Source organism: Sabethes cyaneus, chromosome 2, assembly GCF_943734655.1.
Source record: "Sabethes cyaneus chromosome 2, idSabCyanKW18_F2, whole genome shotgun sequence".
Taxonomy (NCBI): domain Eukaryota; kingdom Metazoa; phylum Arthropoda; class Insecta; order Diptera; family Culicidae; genus Sabethes; species Sabethes cyaneus.
Genome location: NC_071354.1, coordinates 118128539 through 118151210, shown reverse-complemented (window position 1 = coordinate 118151210; position 22672 = coordinate 118128539).

Below are 22672 nucleotides of genomic sequence, written 5' to 3'. Positions count from 1 at the left end.
GGGACACTCGGGGGACTCCGCATGCCCAAATTTGTGCAGATACTGTCTAAAACAACCATGCCCTGACAGAATCTGTGTCAGGTGGAAGTTGACTTCGCCATGACGCCTGTTGACCCATCCGGATAGTTCCGGGATAAGTCTATGTGTCCACCGGCCTGTTGTGGAATCAGACCATGCCCGGTGCCATGTGATCATCGAGGCCGATCTTGTGGTACTCCGTATGCCTCTAGTTCCACGTTGGTTGAAGCACTCTACGTCCTCGCTGATGATGATACCAATAGGCATCATACCCGCTAAGACGCAGATTGCGTCATGTGAAACTGTGCGGTACGCACTCGCCACTCTTAAGCACATGAGACGATAGGTGCTTTCCAGCTTGGCTAGATAGCTTTTGGTACCTAACGCCGATGACCACACCGGCCCGCCATACCTGAGTATGGACTGGACCACGTTGGATAAAAGCCTTCGCTTGCTGCCATATACCGCAGAGCTATTAGACATCATACGAGACAATGCCGAAATAGCTGTGGAAGCCTTCTTGCAGGCATAGTCGACGTGGCTCCCGAACTTGAGCTTGTCATCGACCATGACTCCAAGGAGTTTTAAGAACCGCATTGACGAAATAGTGCAGTCCCCGACACTGATATTTGCTTGCTGCACTGACTTGCGGTTGTTAACCACGATAACCTCCGTTTTATGATGCGCTAGGTCCAGTTTCCTGGATCGCATCCAATCTTCAACAATGCTTATAGAGTGGGCAGCCGTCAACTCAACCTCTCTGATAGATTCACCGTAGACTTCCAAGGTGATATCGTCCGCAAAGCCGACAATCGCCACCCCTACCGGAAACTTTAGCTTCAACACCTCGTCATACATGACGTTCCACAACACCGGGCCCAGTATGGAACCTTGCGGAACCCCTGAGGTGATTGGAACGCATTTCTGACCCTCCTCCGTGTTGTAGCATAGCACACGATTCTGGAAATAATTTTCCAGAATTCTGTACAGCGACACCGGCACTTGGACGTTCCGAAGCGAGCTGGCTATGGAGTCCCAGCTAGCGCTATTAAACGCATTTCTCACGTCGAGCGTGACAACTGCGCAATAACGAATACCTGTCTTCTTGGGCTGGATTGCCACCTCGGCTGTCTTAGTGACAGACAAGATGGCATCCACCGTAGATTTGCCTTTTCGGAAGCCGAATTGGTTCCTTGACAGACCGTTTGTACCCTCCGTGTACTGTACGAGTCTGTTAAGGATAACCCTCTCCAGCACCTTGCCGGCAGTATCGAGTAGACAGATCGGCCTATATGACGAGGGCACACCCGGAGGTTTTCCCGGCTTCGGCAATAGGACCAGGTTCTGTCGCTTCCATCTGTCCGGGAAGTGGCCAGCTTCCAGGCATCTATTCATTACTGCCCCGAATAATTCGGGAGCCTCTAAAATAGCCGCTTTAATGGCCATATTCGGGATACCGTCTGGCCCCGGTGCCTTGCTCATCTTTAGGGATTTAGCGATATCAATGAGTTCCTCGTTCGTAACCGTCACTTCCTCCCCGACCTCCAAACCGCCGTCGCCCACGTTACTTTGGATGTTCGGCTGGGAGGCCGACCATCCTACGCTATGGTCTGAGATACTGGAACGTCGGCCATGGGACGACTCAGCGGCCTGGGGCCAGGGCCTTGGCTCGTGGCGCGGAAAGAGGCCCTCGATGATCCGCTCCAGCATCTCTGGCGATTGCTCAGCGGGTGCCATCACACCCTTGGTCTTTGCCATTACGACTCTGTAGGCATCACCCCACGGGTTCGCATTGGCACTAGCACATAACCTTTCAAAGCAGGCTCGTTTACTAGCTTTTATCCCGCTCTTAAGCGCTGCGCGTGCAGCAACAAGTGCTACTCGACATTCAGCCCTGCTTTCATCCGAACGAGCTCTTTGCATAATTCTCCTCGCATGAAAGCACGCTCCGCGGAGTTCCGCAATTTCATCTGTCCACCAGTAAGCCGGTGACCTGCCATACCTAGGACGACCTTTCCTAGGCATGGTAGCGTCACATGCTCGCGACAGTACCTCAACCAAATGATCAGCGTTCGGATCGGGCATACCGCGATCACCGCACTCTCTCCGGATCGCTTCCACAAATACTTCGGGATCGAAGTATGATGTCTTCCATCCACGGGTGGTTGGAGTGTTGGCCCTACTCGCCGCCTGCCGCCTCGTTATCTGACCGACACCATAGCGGACCGCCTGGTGGTCACTGTGAGTGTAGCCATTATCTACCCGCCAGTCTCCTATCAGACCAGGACTGCCGAAAGTCACGTCGATGATAGACTCCGCACCGTTCCTACTGAAGGTACTTATGTTGCCGACGTTGGCCAGATCTACGTTGAGCTTTGCCAGAGCTTCAAGCAGAATCCGACCCCCGGTTCGTGCGCGACTTCCCCACTCTACCGCCCAAGCGTTAAAGTCGCCCGCCACAACCACCGGCCTTAAACCAGTCAGCACAACTGATACTCGGTCTACCATCCGCGTAAACTGCTCGATAGACCAACTCGGCGGAGCATAACAACTGCAGTAGAACACTCCACCCACTTTGGCAACCGCAAATCCCTCGTCTGCAGTTGACACAACCTCCTGAACCGGGAACCTGCTTGTTGTCCATATAGCCGCCGTCGCAGACCTATCCGAGACCCAGTTGCCGTTTCCGGCAGGGAGGCGATATGGATCCGAGACTATGGCAATGTCCATTGCTGACTCAGAAACTGCTTGGTGTAACAGCTGCTGAGCTGTGCTGCAGTGGTTCAGGTTGAGTTGTGTCACTTGCACTATGAACGTGGCTTAGTCGCCGGCACACCGGCCGGGCACCTTGGACCTCCCGTTACGTGCTTTACGTCCCATTTACCGGTACAGATCAGGCACTTAGGAGGCTCCGCGCAGTCCTTCGCTTTATGGCCAGCACTGCCACATCTCCTGCACAACTGGCTCCTATCTGGCCCCTTGCAGTTCCAGGCTTTATGTCCGTGTTCGAAACACCGGAAGCAAGCTTCCGACTGCTTGGACACGCTCAGTGGGCATACCGACCACCCCACTTTTAGCCTAGCAGCTTTCAGGGCTTTGTTTCCGTCAATCAGCGGAAGTCGTGCGTGAGCGGCGGATGCTCCGTACGTCCGCGCCCAGATCCTTGAGTAGGGCGTCTCCTCTCATGGCCTTCAGAACCTCCGAGTATTTCGACCCGTCGGTTTTCAGGATATGAGCGTCGCCCTTCTTCGCTCGCTTTCTTGCCGGTTTAGGTGGAGCAGTTTTTTTACTGGAGCCTTCTCCGCCTTTTCTCTTGGCCCTAACCTCGGTCCACGGGCCACCTGTCTTGGAGCTTCCCGCTGGTTCATCGGTTAGCTCTGCCAACCCGCTAGCCTGATGGCTTTTACCGATCAGGCGTTTTTTCGGTCCGCCAGGGGTGCTATCCCCCGGGGACTGTCTCGGGCGCTTGGCGGATGCCTTACCGCTGCTGGTAGCGCTTTCCGTAGCCTCCTGGGCCGCGTTACGACACTCCGTCAACGGGCAAGCGTCCGTTTGTACTGCCTTCGACGCCTTCACGGTCACCTTCTTAGCCTCTTGTGTGTGTGTGTGTGTGTGTGTGTGTGTGTGTGTGTGTGTGTGTGTGTGTGTGTGTGTGTGTGTGTGTGTGTGTGTGTGTGTGTGTGTGTGTGTGTGTGTGTGTGTGTGTGTGTGTGTGTGTGTGTGTGTGTGTGTGTGTGTGTGTGTGTGTGTGTGTGTGTGTGTGTGTGTGTGTGTGTGTGTGTGTGTGTGTGTGTGTGTGTGTGTGTGTGTGTGTGTGTGTGTGTGTGTGTGTGTGTGTGTGTGTGTGTGTGTGTGTGTGTGTGTGTGTGTGTGTGTGTGTGTGTGTGTGTGTGTGTGTGTGTGTGTGTGTGTGTGTGTGTGTGTGTGTGTGTGTGTGTGTGTGTGTGTGTGTGTGTGTGTGTGTGTGTGTGTGTGTGTGTGTGTGTGTGTGTGTGTGTGTGTGTGTGTGTGTGTGTGTGTGTGTGTGTGTGTGTGTGTGTATGTAATGATTTTTTTCTATCGCCTGTTTCTCAGAGATGGCTTAACCGAATCGTTCGATGTTACTTTTGTTTGAAAGGTATTATTGTCTAGTAGATCACTATTGAGTTGTTTCGTGTTACGACATTTCGTTTAAAAGTTATAAGCAAAAATGTGAAAAAAACGTGACACGGGTTTCTCCGGAACTACATGACCGATTTCAACGATCTTAGTATCAAATGAAAGCTCTTATTAAAATTTAATTGTTCAGGAATTTTTAATTGAAAACAAACAAGCAGTTTAAAAGTTATGCTTAAAAAACCTGTTTTGACAAGGTAATAATTATCGCCTGTTTCTTAGAGATGACCAAACCGATGCGCTATTAGTCTTATTTGAAAGATAATATATCCTGATAGATCACTATTGAATGATTTTTTGATTGGACGTTAAATTTGAAAGTTACGAGCAACCGTATACACCACACCAAAATTAACAAAAATTAATTCGGATTTTAACCAAGATAATTAACCTAATTTCATTTATTTTAATATCAAACGAGAGGTTTTGACACTACGAATATATATGCAAAATTTCATAAGAATTGGTTTTACCGGTCAAAAGATATTAACCCTCGAACACTCGCGCCAACTTTTGTAACGCAGTTACACGCGCGCACAATAGTCGCAAACCAAAGAAAACGTGTGCGCTAGAGTTTTGACTGGGAAAACTTGGTTTTAGGTTTATCGAACCTTTGGAAGAGTTTCTTGAAATTGAAAGCTCTATCGTTTGGTGGAATTAAAATTTTGATTAATCCCCCTAAAAGTGAAATAAAGTATTTTTCTTCAGTGTTAATATAACACATTGATGTGTTCTGCAAAGTTATAGACCATATTATTACAAGATATTTTGCTAAAGACAGTTACCTTCTATCTCTGCAACGAAGATAGAAAAATCTTATTTATTGTATATGAATTTGTAAAATCAGCTTTTCTATTTTTGCTCTTTTTGTAATTGTTGTATGACTTTTTCATGTACTACAAAATTGTACAAATAGTAAAAATACACAACTTTGCTAAAAACAGTATACCTGTATGTTTGCTTGTTTAGGAACTGTAGAACTTTGATTATAGAGAATACCCTAATTCTGACTCCGAATTACTCGACTACCAGCAGACGGATACATTTTAAACATTTTACATTTGCTGATAGTTTTGCTGCACACATTTTCCCAAAAATTTAAATTATGCATTGAATAATTATGACATTTTGCGCACAATAAGTTTGTTGAAGAATATACGTTAGTTAAACAACGTTTTGTAACTTTATAACAATATGGCGTTGAAAAACATACACGTGTTGTACAAAATACAACAGCGTGAGTAACCGAAGGTAAATAAAAATTGATGAAAATTATTCAAGAAAACTCTATTGATGTGATTCAAATAGAATGGCATTACAGGAAACTATGCATAGCTCAAAAACCTATAAACTAGACAATGTATAAGTTAATGAGCGGAATACTCCCTTCGCTAAATTCATCACGGCTAGCAACAAACAACCAACTTTATTGCAACGATGAACGTCAGCTCAAATAACGAGCACGGACTGGACAGCACCGTCGCTGAGAATGCAGTGTCAGCATTTAGCTTAGCCAAGAATAGGATGATTTAGTAACCAGTAGCTTAGAAGGAAAATAATAAAACACTCCAGTTTGGTGCTTCAAACAGTGTGATTTTTGATTTTGTATCTTTCATTTCTTTTTAAAAAGTGAATTCAGAACATTTCACATTTAACTGGCGCAGTCTACGGTAGGATAACAGTGCTCGAGGATTATCGGACCCGTTATCTCATCGACTGGAGTCCTCGAAAGCATATCGGGTGAGTATTAATAGTGTATTTTTTAAATATTAATAAACAACAATAAAATTTACATAATTTCAAGTGTGAACAGATAGTGTATTTTTTAAATATTAATAAAAAACAATAAAATTTACATAATTTCAAGTGTAAACAGATAGTGTATTTTTTTAAGTATTAATAAAAAACAACTAAATTTACAAGTGTGAACAGTGAACGTATTGCTTTTTACCAAAATGACAAACGAAAACAGGGCACAAGAAACGGAGAGGATGTTAAACGAAGCTGAAAGAATCCTCAAATCTATGCAAACGCCACAAGCTATAAGGGAGTAACCCTGTTTTGATGGTAACTCCGTGAAATTACATTCTTTTATCCGCGTGGTGGATAATCTCACACCTTTTTTAATGGCGATGAAAGAGACACCTTTCTATAATGTGTGGTTGCAATCAATTCGTGGCAAGATAACCGGCGACGCTGATGCCGTTTTGGAAATTTATGGCACCCAGCTCGACTGGGATGAAATTAAAGAAACAACCTGCCTTAACAGCAATCAATGCATTCCACTAGAATTTCCAAGTAACATTGACGAAGGAGAATTTTACATCAGTGAACAAATGAATTTAACCAACGATATCGTGATATTGAAGGGACTTTATAAGGCCCATTCCAAAAAAACAACGGTAATGGTAAAGAACATTGGAAGTTGCTCAGTGCAAATTAATAATAACCGACCAATTTTCGCCGAAGTTAACAATTTTGATCTCCCTCTATTAACAATCAAACCCAATAAAAAGGATGACTTTTACAAGAGTAAACTTTTACAACAGTTACGACTAGAACATTTGAATAGTGAAGAGAGACAAAAACTTACAGACACAGTGATCAAATTTATAGACATTTTTTCTTTAGAAGGGCAGACGCTGACCTTCACCAGCGCCATAAGACACAAAATTAAGACAAAGGACGATACACCCATACACTCAAAATCCTATAGATATCCTTTCTGCCATAAGCAGGAAGTCCAAAAACAAATCTTTGAAATGCTTGATCAGGGCATTATCCGTCCTTCGGACAGTCCCTGGTCGTCTCCAGTTTGGGTAGTACCGAATAAGCTTGACGCTTCGGGAAAACAGACATGGAGACTAGTAATTGATTATCGGAAACTCAACGAAAAGACAGTTGAGGACCGATATCCTATCCCAAACGTGAATGACATCCTAGACAAATTAGAAAGATGTCAGTACTTCTCCACTTTGGACCTCACATCTGGATTTCACCAGATAGAGGTCGATGAAAGGGATATCTCCAAAACAGCGTTTAGCGTTGAACACGGGCATTATGAGTTCTTACGCATGCCGTTTGGACTGAAAAATGCCCCATCTACTTTCCAACGCGTGATGGATACAATTTTACGAGAACACATTGGCGTCATATGTCTTGTATACAGAGACGACATTATTATGTTTTCGACTAGTTTGCAAGAACACCTGGAGAATCTTACCAAGATTTTTGCTTCTTTACGTAAATTTAATATGAAGGTTCAATTGGATAAAAGTGAGTTTCTGTCGAAGGAGGTTGCCTTTTTGGGTCATATAGTAACTCCTGAAGGCGTGAAGCCCAATCCAGTTAAAATCGATGTTATCAAAAATTGGCCTGTGCCCAAAAATGAAAAAGAGTTAAAAGGATTTCTTGGTGTGTTAGGTTATTACCGAAAATTCATTCGTGATTGTGTTAGAATTGCGAAGCCCTTGACGAAAACTCTGAGGAAAGGCGAAACTATATCGCACACGGAGGAGTTCATTGAAGCCTTTGAAGCTTGCAAGAAAATATTAACTAGTAGTACAAACTTGCAGTATCCAGATTTCGAACAGCAATTCGTGCTAACAACCGATGCTTCAAACCGATGCGGCAAGTTAATTCGATGGAGGCTTGCTTTAGGAGAATACGACTATGACATACGATACCGCCCAGGCAAGCAAAATATTGTCGCTGACGCGCTGTCAAGACTAACCAACGACATCAATGTGAACGAAGCCGACGAAGACGACGAAAACGCTAACTCAGACGACGCGACAGTACATTCTGCTGACACAGACGACAACGAATTCGTAGAAATGACTCTTAGACCACTAAACGTGTTTTCTAACCAGATAGTTCTTAGAATCGGTGAAGCTAATAGCAACGTTTAGGAGGAGGTTTTTCCTCGTGTTCTTAGAAGAACAATAACTAAATTTACCTTTGGAGTTCCAGCCATGTTGAGAATTTTTAAAGAATACATGGACTTGAGGAAGACAAATTGTATGCATTACCAGGAAAGTTTGATTCCAACTACTCAATTGGTGTACAAAAATTACTTTAGCCGTCACAAAATTCTTAAATTAAAAATCTCACAAGTTATCCTTACAGATTTAACAATACCGGAAGAACAAAATGAAAAAATAGAACAGATTCATAAGTCTTCTCACCGCGGTATTTGGGAGAATAATCAACTAATGTCTCGAAAATATTATTTTCCCAAAATGAAACAAAAAATTAGAAAGTTCATAAAATTGTGCGAAGTTTGTAACAAAAACAAATATGAGCGTCATCCATATAAATTAACCATTCCAAAGACGCCAATACCAAAAAAACCTTCAGAGATAATTCATATAGATATTTTTCTATCTCAGCCAGATATATTTCTTTCCATAGTGGATAAGTTTTCCAGGTTCGCAATAATAATTCCCATAAAATCAAGGAGTATTCACGATGTGCGAAAAGGTTTGTTAAAGATGTTCAGCACGCACAGTAAGCCCAGCTTGATAGTAAGTGGTTACGAGCCTGCTCTAAAATCGATTGAAATCAGAGGGCTTCTCGATGATCTTGGAATTCAGACATATTTCACACCGGTAAATCACAACACGACTAATGGTATCGTAGAAAGATTTCACTCTACGCTTGCCGAGATTTATCGATGTATCAGGCCAAGACACGAGGACCTCTCGTCAAAAGAGGTTTATATGATTTCCTGCACGCTTTATAATGAAACAATTCATTCCTCGATAAAATTAAAACCTAGAGAAGTTTTTTTCGCGATCACAGACAACGAGAAACGGTCTCTGGACATGGAAGAAATAATTGAAAAACGAAATAAATTCTATGACGAGGTCGTTGTTTAGTTACAGAAAACGCAAAAACAACATTGCGATCAACGAAATGAACATCGAGAAGATGAACCTGTTTTACAGCCGGATCAGCTGGTTTATCATAGAAATCCAGGCGTTAGAAATAAAACTGACGAAAAATATTCTGGGGTTCAAGTCAGCGAAGACACAGTTAAAAGTTTTGTTGATGACTCGAATCGCAGACTACACAAAGAAAATTTAAAAAGTATAAGGGTCTATGCCTAGTGGCATGGGCGCAGGCTTGAAGTAGGACTACGAATGTAGAGCAATTCGTCTCCCAATGTCAAAGCCGGTGATTTTTGTACGAATTTCATATAATAGATTCCCCTGTTGCGCAGTAACGGAAGGTTTATTTGCGCTGTTGTATTTTGTACAACACCTGTGAACCGTTGACTTTATCTCGGTATATCTCGGGAATCTAGCAATAAATAAAATTACTGTTTTCAGTAAGGTTGATCCGCAGACAAAGATCTTTCAAATGGTAGAAAAAGTTCCATAAGTTTTTCACCAAGTGGTATTAGTATTCGAAAGGATTCTGTTACGTTTTAGGATGTCTATAAATAGGAGTTGACGCGAGTAACGAAAGGTAAAGGATTGTGTTCTTACATGTGAGAAATTCATAATTTCAACTCTTCAGCTAATTTAAATAGTGGACCTGAAAAGGTCCGTTTGTTAATCTCGAATTCTCAAATTTCTGACTGGTGGTATCCATTGTCTACTTTCGTCCATGAGATAGGTTATTGGTGTGTCGATTAATGGTGGGAATACTGTTTATGGGACAAACGTTACTGGTAGAATTTGTAATCAAGATAGACTTTTATGTTTATGATGTTATGAGTCGCAAGCTAGCTGCTTGCCGATGTATCTCCAACGAAAGCCGGTTAGCGACTGATCACGCGCACCGAGGCAAAGGCAAACAATGTTTCAAATACAACCTTTAAAATTATGCCACGGATGTGAACGTGACTCGAAAACTGACTTTCCGATGCAACGCAAGCTAGCTGCTGGCTGATGTTTCGCCAATGAAAGCCGGCGACCGACTGATGACGCGCACCGTAAGGCAAAGGGCAAACAATGTTTCAAATACTATCTTTAAAATTGCCACGGACGTGACTCGAAAACTGACGGTCCGATGCGTCACAAGCTAGCTGCTGCTGGCTGATGTTTCGCCAACGAAAGCCGGCGACCGACTGATGACGCACACCGAGGCAAAGGGAAACAATACTTCAAATACAACCTTTAAAATTATGCCACGGATGTGACTCGAAAACTGGCTGTCCGATGCGTCACAAGATAGTTGCTGCTTGCTGATGTTTCGCCAACGAAAGCCGGCGACCGACTGATGACGCACACCGAGGCAAAGGCAAACAAAGTTTCAAATATAACCTTTAAAATTATGCCACGGATGTGACTCAAAAACTTGCTGTCCGATGCGTCGCAAGCTAGCTGCTGCTGGCTGATGTTTCGCCAACGAAAGCCGGCGACCGACTGATGACGCACACCGAGGCAAAGGCAAAGTTTCAAATACAACCTTTAAAATTGCCACGGACGTGACTCGAAAGCTGGCTGTCCGATGCGTCGCAAGCTAGCTGCTGCTGGCTGATGTTTCGCCAACGAAAGCCGGCGACCTACTGATGACGCACACCGAGGCAAAGGCGAAACAATGCTTCAAATACAACCTTTAAAATTGCCACAGACGTGACTCGAAAACTGGCTGTCCGATGCGTCGCAAGCTAGCTGCTGCTGGCTGATGTTTTGCCAACGAAAGCTGACGACCGACTGATGATGCACACCGAGGCAAAGGCAAACAATGCTTCAAATACAACCTTTAAAATTATGCCACGGATGTGACTCGAAAACTGGCTGTCCGATGCGTCGCAAGTTAGCTGCTTGCCGATGTGTTTCCAACGAAAGCCGGTGACCGAAGAAGGTAAGGAAAGGAAGTTTAACCCAGCAGCATATTTCTGTCATCCGTGCTAGGGAAGCACTGACGCGGGAAGGCAAAAAATGCAAATAATGAAATATTAAATATTCGACTCATATTTTCTCAATTATTAAACGTCTGTTAGGGAAGATGTAATCTACTGTGTTGTAATGGATTTAAAAAAAATCCAATCGATTGATACCAATATCTCTAGAATCTGTTGGCGGATGACTGAGTTATAAGCGTGCAAACCATAACCACTTTTCGTTACATGTTCCCTTTTCGTTTTTCTAAAGTGCACCCCAATATAGAAATCAAAGAAGTAGTCCTACTTCAAAAGAGTCTAATAACATCTATTACATTCACAGATGGAAATGCGAGTGCTGCGGATGTCAACGATCATTCTACTGATCTGTTCGAGGACCAATTCACGTCATAACAATATCATAGTACATGATATCACCAGAAATCCTGGATTACTGACGATAGAAACCGGAAACTGTTTCTTAATTAACGGACACCATAAGATTTACCACCGGGTAGACCTAGACCAATATCATCCAGTATTAACGAAGACATACGAAATTATTCATGGACTTTCCATTTATCCAAATTTTCAGGACATAAAAGATATGTTGCTCTCTAAATATAATGATGTCAAAGTGACTTTAGCACGGGTTTAATCTCTGGCCCCTCATCACCCTTCCTTCATGCTGCGTTCTACATTATCCCGAAGACGCTTCTTATGGTTAGTATACTGGTATGAGGACCTAATGAGGTAATGGTTTTGAACCTCAGGAGGACTCACCAGTGCTAACTATAACGAGGCGAAACAGGTTTGGTATAGTAGGACATGCATCGAAGCATGGGTAAAACCCTCAACACATAAGCACGCATAAAAAAAATATAAGCTTATCGTTTACTCAATAACGATAAAGCACAGAAATGCAGTGCAGAATACAGCATACACCCGGGCAACATTACAATAGATCAATAATGTTGTGGTCAAAGTGATAAGCCCATACAAAAAAAATATAATGAAACCTATAAAACGTTCAAAAAAATTTATCCTTTAAAAAGAACCAAACGCGGAGTTTTCAATTTCATAGGGTCAGGAATCAAAGCTATTACGGGAAATCTTGATGCAAACGATTTAGTTCGTATAAAGAAGGAGCTAGGTGAGCTTGGATTAGGGCACAACAACTTAACATTTGAAAACAATTTCCAAGTTAGAATAAACAATCAAATCGAGAACAGAATTAACAAAGTTATATCAACAATAAAAGAGCAACAATTAACCATTAGAAAAGACATTATTGCAACTAGACAAATAAGAATATATTAGACATTAATGAACTTAACTTTGCTGTTAGAGCACTGGAGAATCAAAATTTAACAATTTTTAGTTTAGATCAGGTTTACGAGTTTTTACGTATCGAAGCATTCTATAAGAACACCGAGTTGTATTTCATCATCCTTGTCCCTCAACTGGAACCGGGAGTCTTTAATACTTTCCTGGTTGAACCGTTACCAGTAAGCGGTAAATACTTAAAGTTACCCTCAACAAAAGTTGTCGTCAGTAACAAACATACTTACCTCCAAAAACGTGAATGTCGTGTCATTGAGAAGACAACCTGCTACCAAAATGATTTAACAGACGTTTCCAGTGATCAATGTCTCTCTAGGATTCTGCGAGGTCATTCGGCTAAATGCAATTTCACAGAATATATAGATTCTGTTAACATCAAGCGACTAACCGATAACCATGTCGTCATCAAAAACACAACCGCATTATTGTCAACAAATTGTGGATTGACAGACCGTAACCTCTCGGGATCATTTTTGGTCTACTTTTTCAACTGTTCTCTCTCCATCAACGAACATCATTTTAGTTCATTGGAAGTCATACAGACCATACCGATGCTAATGCTACCGTTGGACGGATTACAGATAGAGCAAAGCGTCATCGAACCAAACATCGATATTACCGGACTTCATCAATTACATATTAACAATCGTCATCAATTGCAGTACCTAGAGGAGAAAACCGGAAGCTTTCTTTATACCAGCATTGGACTGTCCACAGTCAGTATTATTGGAATAGCAGTTGTTTTGGGCTTTGTCATCTTGAAAACACGCACCAAACACGAGGTAATTAAACTCAACATTCATAAGGAAAGGCCAATTCATGTCGGCTCGGGACGAACCGATCTTCGCGAGGGGGCAGTTAATGAGTGGAATACTCCCTTCGCTAAATTCATCACGGCTAGCAACAAAGTACCAACTTTGTTGCAACGGTGAACGTCAGCTCAAATAACGAGCACGGACTGGACAGCACCGTCGCACAGTGGTCCCATTGGTATCAGAACACGCGTTTTTTTAATTGCGCCGAAATGGTTGATTACACTGATTAAGTATGTTCAGAGAAATTTCTCAGCGTTAAAAGCTCTTTCATATGGCATGAACGATTATTTGATTAATCCCCCTAAAAGTAAGATAAAAAATTTATTTTTTGAACAATAAGAGATACAGCAAAACAAAGTTCTACAAAAAATTTGAAAAGATTATTATAAAGAACTTTGCCAGAGAAAGTAACCTTCAAGCTATTATAGTTTTAGAGCTAAAGAACGATTTTTGTGGAGACTTTACGAAAATCATTTTTTTGACCACAGTTCTTTCTACAGTATTTATACGCATTTGACATGTTCGGCAAATATTTTCTAACAGTCAAATTACATACTCTTCTAGAATATGCTAACTTGCTATCGTCAATATTTGCGGAGAAAATTAAAGTTTTCGTTTAAAAATTATACAATTTTCAACAGCAATAACTCCCAAACATGCAAATATATTCAAGCCATTTATTACCGATGTGAAAGTTCAAGAAAAATACTACAAAATGCATAACAAATTAGCTTGACCCTGACTATCCCTTTACAAAACACTCGCATTGAAAATTGTTACTCGGTTGAATTTAATATGGCGTAGTGTAAAAACCGTGTTATCCCGATCAAGTAACTGTGCAAAATAAATAATGAAAATGTGTAATCTAGCATGGATTATTTGTAGAGATTCAGAAAAAGATTTTCAAATTTCGTTTTCGGATGAAATTTAATTACTGCAATTCAAGGCGTACGAATTTCAAAGTGTATTCGAAAATTCTTCATCCTCACTATCGCTATTATTTGCATATTAAATGTACTGACCAACAATTTCAGTACATCTTCGGAGGACATGGCGTATTTGTTATTTGGTAGTTCGCTCATGCTAGAAATTACCGGATCAGAAGATTCTAACAGACGGCAGAAGATCGGTATTTGTAGCCATTCAGGAGATCTTCCTTGTGTGACGAGTTCGGAACTGTTTTATGTCCTTGACCACCATTGTCATCATCAGCTCGTAACCACTACCGTTCTACCTTTACATTCAATGGATGTAGGATGAATTCTTGCGATTTGCTGGTCTATGTTAATTTTTACCTTTGTTATACTATATAACAAAGGTTTAGAAATTGGTCGAAAAACACGAAATTGATCCAAGGCCCGGAGGGCCTAGTCACATATACCAATCGATAGGGTTCGACGAACTGAGCAATGTCTGTGTGTGTGTGTGTGTGTATGTATGTGTGTATGTGTGTATGTGTGTTCGCTCCAAATTTTCTATCGCCTGTTACTCGGAGATGGCTGAACCGATTCGACCGCTATTACTGTTGTTTGGAAGGAATTATTGCTTAGTATATCTCTATTAAATTGTTTCATGGTCTGACTTTTCGTTTGAAAGTTATAAGCAAAAATGTGAAAACTACGTGACACGGGTTTCTCCGGAACCACGCAACCAATTTTAACGATCTTAGTACCAAACGAAAGCTCTTATCATTACTAAACGTTTTGCTAAGTTTTATTGAAAACGGACAAGCAGTTTAAAAGTTAGCCTTGAAAAACCTGTTTTGACTAGGTACAAATGAACGCCTGTTTCTCAGAGATGGCCAAACCGATTTACGCGTTATTAGTTTCATTTAGTAGGTAATATAGCCGAATAGATCACTATTGAATGGTTTTTTGATTGGACGTTTAATTTGAAAGTTATGAGCAATCGAATACACCACACCAAAATTAACATTAATTTATAATGATTTTAACCAAGATAATTTACCTAATTTCAATTATTTTAATATCAAACGAGAGGTTTTCACACTACGAATATATATGCAAAATTTCATAAGAGTTGGTTTTACCGGTCAAAAGATATTAACCCTCGAACACTCGCGCCAACTTTTATAACACGGTTACTTGCGCGCACAATAGCCCAAAACCAAAGAAAACGTGCGCACTAGAGTTTTGACTAGGAAAACTTGGTTTTAAGTTTATCGAAACTTTGGAAGAGTTTCTTAAAATTGAAAGCTCTATCGTCTGGTAGAATTTTAATTTTGATTAATCCCCCTAAAAGTGAAATAAAAAAATTATTTTCTTCAGTTTCACTATAACACATTGATGTGTTCTGCACAGTTTTAGAGCATATTTGCAAGAAATTTTGCTGAAGACAGTAACCTTCTATCTCTTCAGTGAAGATAGAAAAATCTTATTTATTGTATATGAATTTGTAAAGTCAGTTTTTCTATTCTAACTCTTTTTGTAATTATTGTATGACTTTTTCATGTATTACAAAGTTGCATAAATAATAAAAATACACAACTTTGCTGAATAAAGTATACCACTATGTCTGCTTGTTTAGGAACTGTAGAACTTTGATTTTGAAAAATACCCTGATTTCGACCCCGAATTACTCGACTACCAGCAGACGGATACATTTTAAACATTTTACATTTACACATGCTACTTGCTTCGTTTCTGTGATGTCGGTTTATGCTAATCTTGTTTCCTAACAATTTAAAGTATTAATGCATTGAATAATTCTGACATTTTGCTCATAACAAGTTTACTGAAGAATATACGTTAGTATATACGTAATATACGATTTGTAACTTTATAACAATATGGCATTCAAAAACCTACACATGTTGTACAAAATACAACAGAGTGAGTAACCGAAAGTTAATAAAAATTGATGAAATTTATTCAAGAAAACTTTATTGTTGTGAATCAAATAGAATGGCATTACAGGAAGTTATGCATAGTTCTAAAACTTAGAAACTAGACCTTTACTACGCAATGTGTATGTTAAAGAATAATATTTCATCTTACAACTTACTTTTACTTGCACTTACCCTCATTAGTAACAACTTACTCAGCAATTTCATGAGAAAAGGAACTATCAAAATTTGTAAGTGCTTCTATTTGGTTCAAATTTTGTAAACTTATTCAAATTCCAAAAATTTCATGTGAACCAAACGTGTCGATTTCTATCTCAAATATCAAGTAAGATCGTATAACAAAGGTTCCTTTCACCACTAGGTGGATTAAATCAGGTTTTTCTTGCAGCGTTAGTGTAGTCGTTTCCTTTGCAAACTGGAGATGCAACGACCGGCAATACCTGGTCGAAGACGATATAATTAGGCTAATTCAAAGAAACATATCTGGTCGAAGATGGATGTGGATTTAGAAATATATTCTTTCCATTTGTTACTGCTTTCATGGGAACAATTGATGTGACACAAAGGCTTGAGTTGGACTTCGTGTCAACGTGTCAAAGAATGTTTGCTATACTCGCTAAGATCTGCGGTTCCATCTTCCATCGCAACCGTACTTTACGAAAAAAGTTACTGTCTTCAGATCTGCATCAGAAAACGTGTTTAATGATGCAGCTTTCGAGCTGATAATACTTGACTAGGTCTGATATGCACAGTAACAGCGATAGTGAGGATGAAGTATCTTCAAATATACTTCGAAATTTGTACACCTCGAATTGCAGTAATTAAATTTCATACAAAAAGGAATTTTGAAAATGTTTCTCTGAATCTCTACAAATAATCTATGCTGCTTGGATTACACATTTTCATTATTAATTTTGCACACTTACTTGATCAGGATAACACGGTTTTTACACTACGCCATATTAAATTCAACCGAGTAACAATTTTTAATGCGAGTGTTTTGGTAGAGGGATAGCCTGGGTCAAGCTAATTTGTTATGCATTTTGTAGTATTTTTCTTGTACTTTCACATGGGTGATAAATGGCTTGAATATATTTGCATGTTTGGGAGTTATTGCTGATGAAAATTGCATAATTTTTAAACGAAAACTTTAATTTTCTCCGCAAATATTGACGATAGCAAGTTACTATATTCTGAAAAAGTATGTAATTTGACTGTTAAAAAATCTTTGCCGAACATGTCAAATGCGTATAAATACTGTAGAAAGAACTGTGTTCAAAAAATTGATTTTCGTAAAGTCTCCACAAAAATTGTTCTTTATCTCTAAAAATATAATAGCTAGAAGCTTACTTTCTCTGGCAAAGTTCTTTATAATAATCTTTTCAAAAATTTTGTAGAACTTTGTTTTGCTGTATCTCTTACTGTTCAAAAAATATTTTTTTTATCTTACTTTTAAGGGGATTAATCAAATAATCGTTCATGTCATATGAAAGAACTTTTAACGTTGAGAAATTTCTCTGAACATACTTAACCAGTATAATCAACCATTTCGGCGCAATTAAAAAAACGCGTGTTCTGATACCAATGGGACCACTGTGCGTCGCTGAGAATGCAGTGTCAGCATTTAGCTTAGCCAAGAATAGGATGATTTAGTAGCCAGTAGCTTAGAAGGAAAATAATAAAACACTCCAGTTTGGTGCTTCGAACAGTGTGGTTGGTTTTTGATTTTGTATCTTTCATTTCTTTTTAAAAAGTGAATACAGAACATTTCAGATTTAACTTATATGTTAAAGAATAAGATTCCCTCTTACAACTTACTTTTATTTGCACTTACTCAGGTTAATAACAACTTACTTATCCTTACTCAGCAATTTCATGAAAAAAGGATCTATCAAAATTTAAAAGTGTTCCTATTTTGTTGAAATTTTGTAAACTTATTCAATTTTCAAAAATTTTATGTAAACCAACGCACTACGCAACAATAACCAATAGATGAATTATGTTCCGAAGACGATTTCGATTTATATCGCAAATAGCAAGTAAGACCGTATAACAAAGGTTCCTTTCGCCACTAGGTGGATTAAATCGGGTTTTTGTTTCATCAATCAGAGCGGGAGCGGTACTATTATCGCAGACAAGCATCGACATCACAAACGATGGGTAGTGAGGCTCAACAGGCAGCAGCGGGGTAACACAACGATCAACCGACATAAGCATCCAGAAGTGCAAAATACCAGGTTTAATATGCGCCCGAGATGATTTCGCTCTGTGTTCATTTGTGTAAGGTTCAGAAAATTCATACCATCGCACATAGGAGTATTTGAGCCGAAAAGTTGGTCAAAAGTATTGTTAATCATTTTTATTAGAGTAAACAAGCGGTAACGAGTGGGAAATAGTGTCATTAGTTCTATGGAGTATTTTTTTATGGAATTATGTTTGTATCTACCTAGTAGTGTGGCACAACTTTTCTGATATTGCTTTTACTGTAGTTGAAGATTGGAAACTTTTTTAGAAATTGTGTGAATAAAGGGATATATATATATATATATATATATATATATATATATATATATATATATATATATATATATATATATATATATATATATATATATATATATATATATATATATATATGAGAGAGAAGTAAGATAGAGAGAGAGGTAAGATAGAGAGAGAGATAGGTGAGAAAGACAGGTGTGTATTAGAGAGAGGTGAGAAAGAGAGGTGTGTGTGAGAGAGAGAGAGGTATAAGGAGAGAGAGGTATGTGGAGAGAGAGAGATTAAATATTTGCCTTCGTTTTCCTGCGCATGCTTCTCTCTCGGCCCATTACTAAATCCCTTCGATGGGTGACTCTCCGGAAATTATTACAGGAAAACCTAATCCAGATCCAGCATGTACTTATTCTTCTTACATAACAGGCCTTTTGACTGATAACACGCTTATTGAATGAATTGCGTAATGAAGAGACTCAAAACTTGCGCAAATTTGATAGAAATTAAAGAAATTTGGCGAATTTTTCTTTCAATACCTAAAATTTCTTGTTCAATTACTTTATAGAGCATTCCTCTGGTGTCTCACAAGCACAATTTATCTTTCAAATGCTTGAAATTTCATGATAGTATAATTTATCATAAGAAAAATGCTGCGATATTGAATATTTCATCATTTAGTAAAAAGTTTTTATTTCATAAAATTGCAAAAAGTTGCAAAAATTTCACTCACAACGCTCTTCCTGTGACTCTAAGCTATCAAATGGCATCAAAGATTGTGATGAGAAAAGGTGAGAACATAAACAAATACCACTTTAAAGTAGCAACATATTTGTGCTTATTTACTATAATAAATACTGCTCGCTTGTCATCATTTCATTGAAATCTAAAGTCTATATCCACAAATAATTGTAAAATCTTTGAGCTTCAAAAGTCTTTTTACAGCTGGTCGATAGAATATATATAGCTATATATAGCTTTAGAAATGTGAAAGGTTACCTACATGAGCGAAAATATATGGCCCAATTTTACTCGAAGTTTAATAGCTCTATGCAAGATGTAAACAAAACAAATGGTTTCAAAATTCACGTTATATTGTGTGATAGGTATCTGGGAAGACAGCGAGGTTTAATTAGAGCGGATTGAACGAGTTTCAACTTTCCTCAGTTTGGCCAGCTTTTAGGTCCAAAAACTCCTCTGTGCATCGATCAAAGCGGCACTGGCACAGGGCAGATGCGCTGTGGATACTTTTTGACTTCCATCCGATCCCCATTCAATTCGAGGCTGATTAAAATCGCCGCACACAAATAGACGAAACGTGACTATCGACAATGTCGATGCTAGGACTTTTATCTGGCGGAATTTACAGGCAGCAAAGTAACAGCTGTTTGCCACGAACAGTAGCATTAACGCAAACTTGCTCTAGGTGAGTGCTGTTAGTAGATTCGGCAATCGAACTAGGGTAGTATTGCGCCACAGCAATAAGTATACCCCCGAAGCAGGGTTGCCACATGCACAGATTATTCTGTGTTTAACAGATATTTGAAAGAAATCGCCTGTACAGAATCTGTATGCATAGAATACAGATTTTCGCCAAATTACACAAAAATTAAACAGAATTTTGAGCTTTTACATGAGAGTGAAAGAGACGGAAATAGTCGGCAACATGACTCTCTATCTCTTTCACTTTTATTGTTTTGCATTGGACAGATTTTTGCACAGATATTTATCCTCGCCGTACAGATTGTCAGATTTTTCCAACAAAAGACACGGAATTATATGTGGCCCGAAGCCGAATTTGCCATTGTTGCGTGGATTACGGTCGCAGCGGAAAACATTATAAGACGAGCCGAATAATTGTAGTGAGTCGATGCGGTCGTCTAGTCCAGTCTCGGTTAAAAATATTACGTCAAGATCGAACTCGTGAGCAGGGTTACCACATGCACAGATTATTCTGTGTTTAACAGATATTTGAAAGAAATCGCCTGTACAGAATCTGTATGCACAGAATACAGATTTTCGCCAATTACACAGATTTAACAGATTTTTGAGCTTTTACATGAGAGTGAAAGAGACGTCAGCAAAATGACTCTCCGTCTCTTTCACTCTCATTGTTTTACATTGTACAGATTTTTGCACAGATATTTTTCCTCGCTGTACAGATGGCCAGATTTTTCCAACAAAAAACACAGAATTATATGTGGCATCCCTGCTCGTGAGTCATCAAGAAAAATTCGTCAATTTTTGTCCTCATTCCGCGTACATTTTGTAGATTAGGGATGGGGAAACTATCATTAACTACTGATAGCAATACGCAATAGTAAGCAATACTATTTCTAAGTATCAGTAAGGGTTCGCTGTTATCGATATTTACTGATACAGTTGCGTCGTCCCGTTAGAAAAAATAGTTAGATTAAACTTTTTGGTCGGTAGTTCCGTACGATAGACAAAAATGACACATTGACACATTATATCGTCGTCATCGTCAGAGTCCTAGAGCCAGGGCATCTCGTGCTGTTTCAATCAGTCGTCTCCATTTAACTCGAACTTGGGACCACTCGTCGCCAACTTCTCAGTCGTCTCAAAACTAACAAATCACTTTCGACCTGGTCGAGCCATTTTGCGCATTGAGCCCCCCTGTTTCTGGTGGGGTTGTTGAAGATGACTGTTTTCTTTGCACTATCGTTCGGTATCCTTATGACGTGTTCGGCACACCGTAGCCTATTGACTTTCGCCAGATGTACGATGGCAATGTCTTCAAACAATACTTGTTACTGATTCATACGTCTCTTTTACTTCGCTTTCAGTTTGTGCTCCGCCAAATATCGTCCGCAGTACCTGTCGCTCGAGCATGGTAAGGCCCCATATGTCCCCCGTGAGCGGCCTCACGATTTCAAGTTCATAAAAAACTACTGGTCTTAAAAAATATAAATTAAAGTTTTGTACATTGCAGCTTCGTACGACGGCGTATACATCTTGATCACAGCGCTTTGTGAAAGCCAAAGTAGGCCCGATTTACCGTTTGAATGCGCCGCTGGATCTTCTTACTAGTGTTGTTGTCCGCACTGACCAGCGATCCCACGAGCTCATCTACCAGCCACGTAGCCAGGGGGTGCCCTGGGGGCCTTCCCGCAGAATCAAAAACTATTGATGAAACGGTAAGTATTATAAATGCATTATATGAGCAATAGTTATTGTTCATGATAAAGTTTCCCATTATTTACAACCATTCATAGTCATATAGATTTAACCATTGATCTACGATATTGTGTACAGTTAGTACAAATTAAATAGTAAGAACAACATTCTGACTATGTTTTCGACGGTTACTGCTCCTGGTATGGTATTTGGAGGCGCCGGTGTAAATAGTAAAAACTTTAAACGTACAACTTGCGGTATGGTTTTCGCGGTTCTATTCGCGTTGATGAACGTAAGCTGCTGCCACCTCCAAAAGTTTACTGTAGGAGTGAAGCGGATTAGGAATTTCTTAAAGAGTGCAAGAGATCGAAACATTTTGCCAGATTTTCACCCACACGTACACACGGACAATTCTATGTGTGCAAGAGATCGTTTAATGCCGTCAACGCGAATTGACGTATCGTTGCAACACAAAAACCCAGATTCGCAAGAAACCGCCATTTTCTTGTACACTCTTGATTGGAGACTACGTGCGTCCGCAACTTCACGGTAAAATTATGAAAGAAATAATATTTCAGGTAAAATATTATTATTATTATTATTATTTATTTATTTGCTTCATGAAATTGGTAATGGTGTTACACAGTAGTTATTGTGATTTTGTAGTGCCAAGAAAATAACAATTTTACGAGTGAAATAGTGTCTTGTTTAACTATAGTAATATAGTATTGTGTAGCCGTAGTGATTTTACATCAGGCTAAGTAGAAAAACAGTTGCAATAGCAGCTTGTTCTTGTTAAATTTTGTTTTTTTTAATATCCCCCCAGGGCGCTACCATAGCAGCTGCGGCGGCGATGGTTGTTTTTTGAGGAATGAATTGTTTAGAGAATAGAGGAAGAAATGAAGAGAATATCGTCACTCTCGGACTCGTTCGTTGCCATGCTTTGTACCGAATCGAACCAAATCGAAAAAATGCGTACATTAGATAGTTGTAGTGATAATGATGATT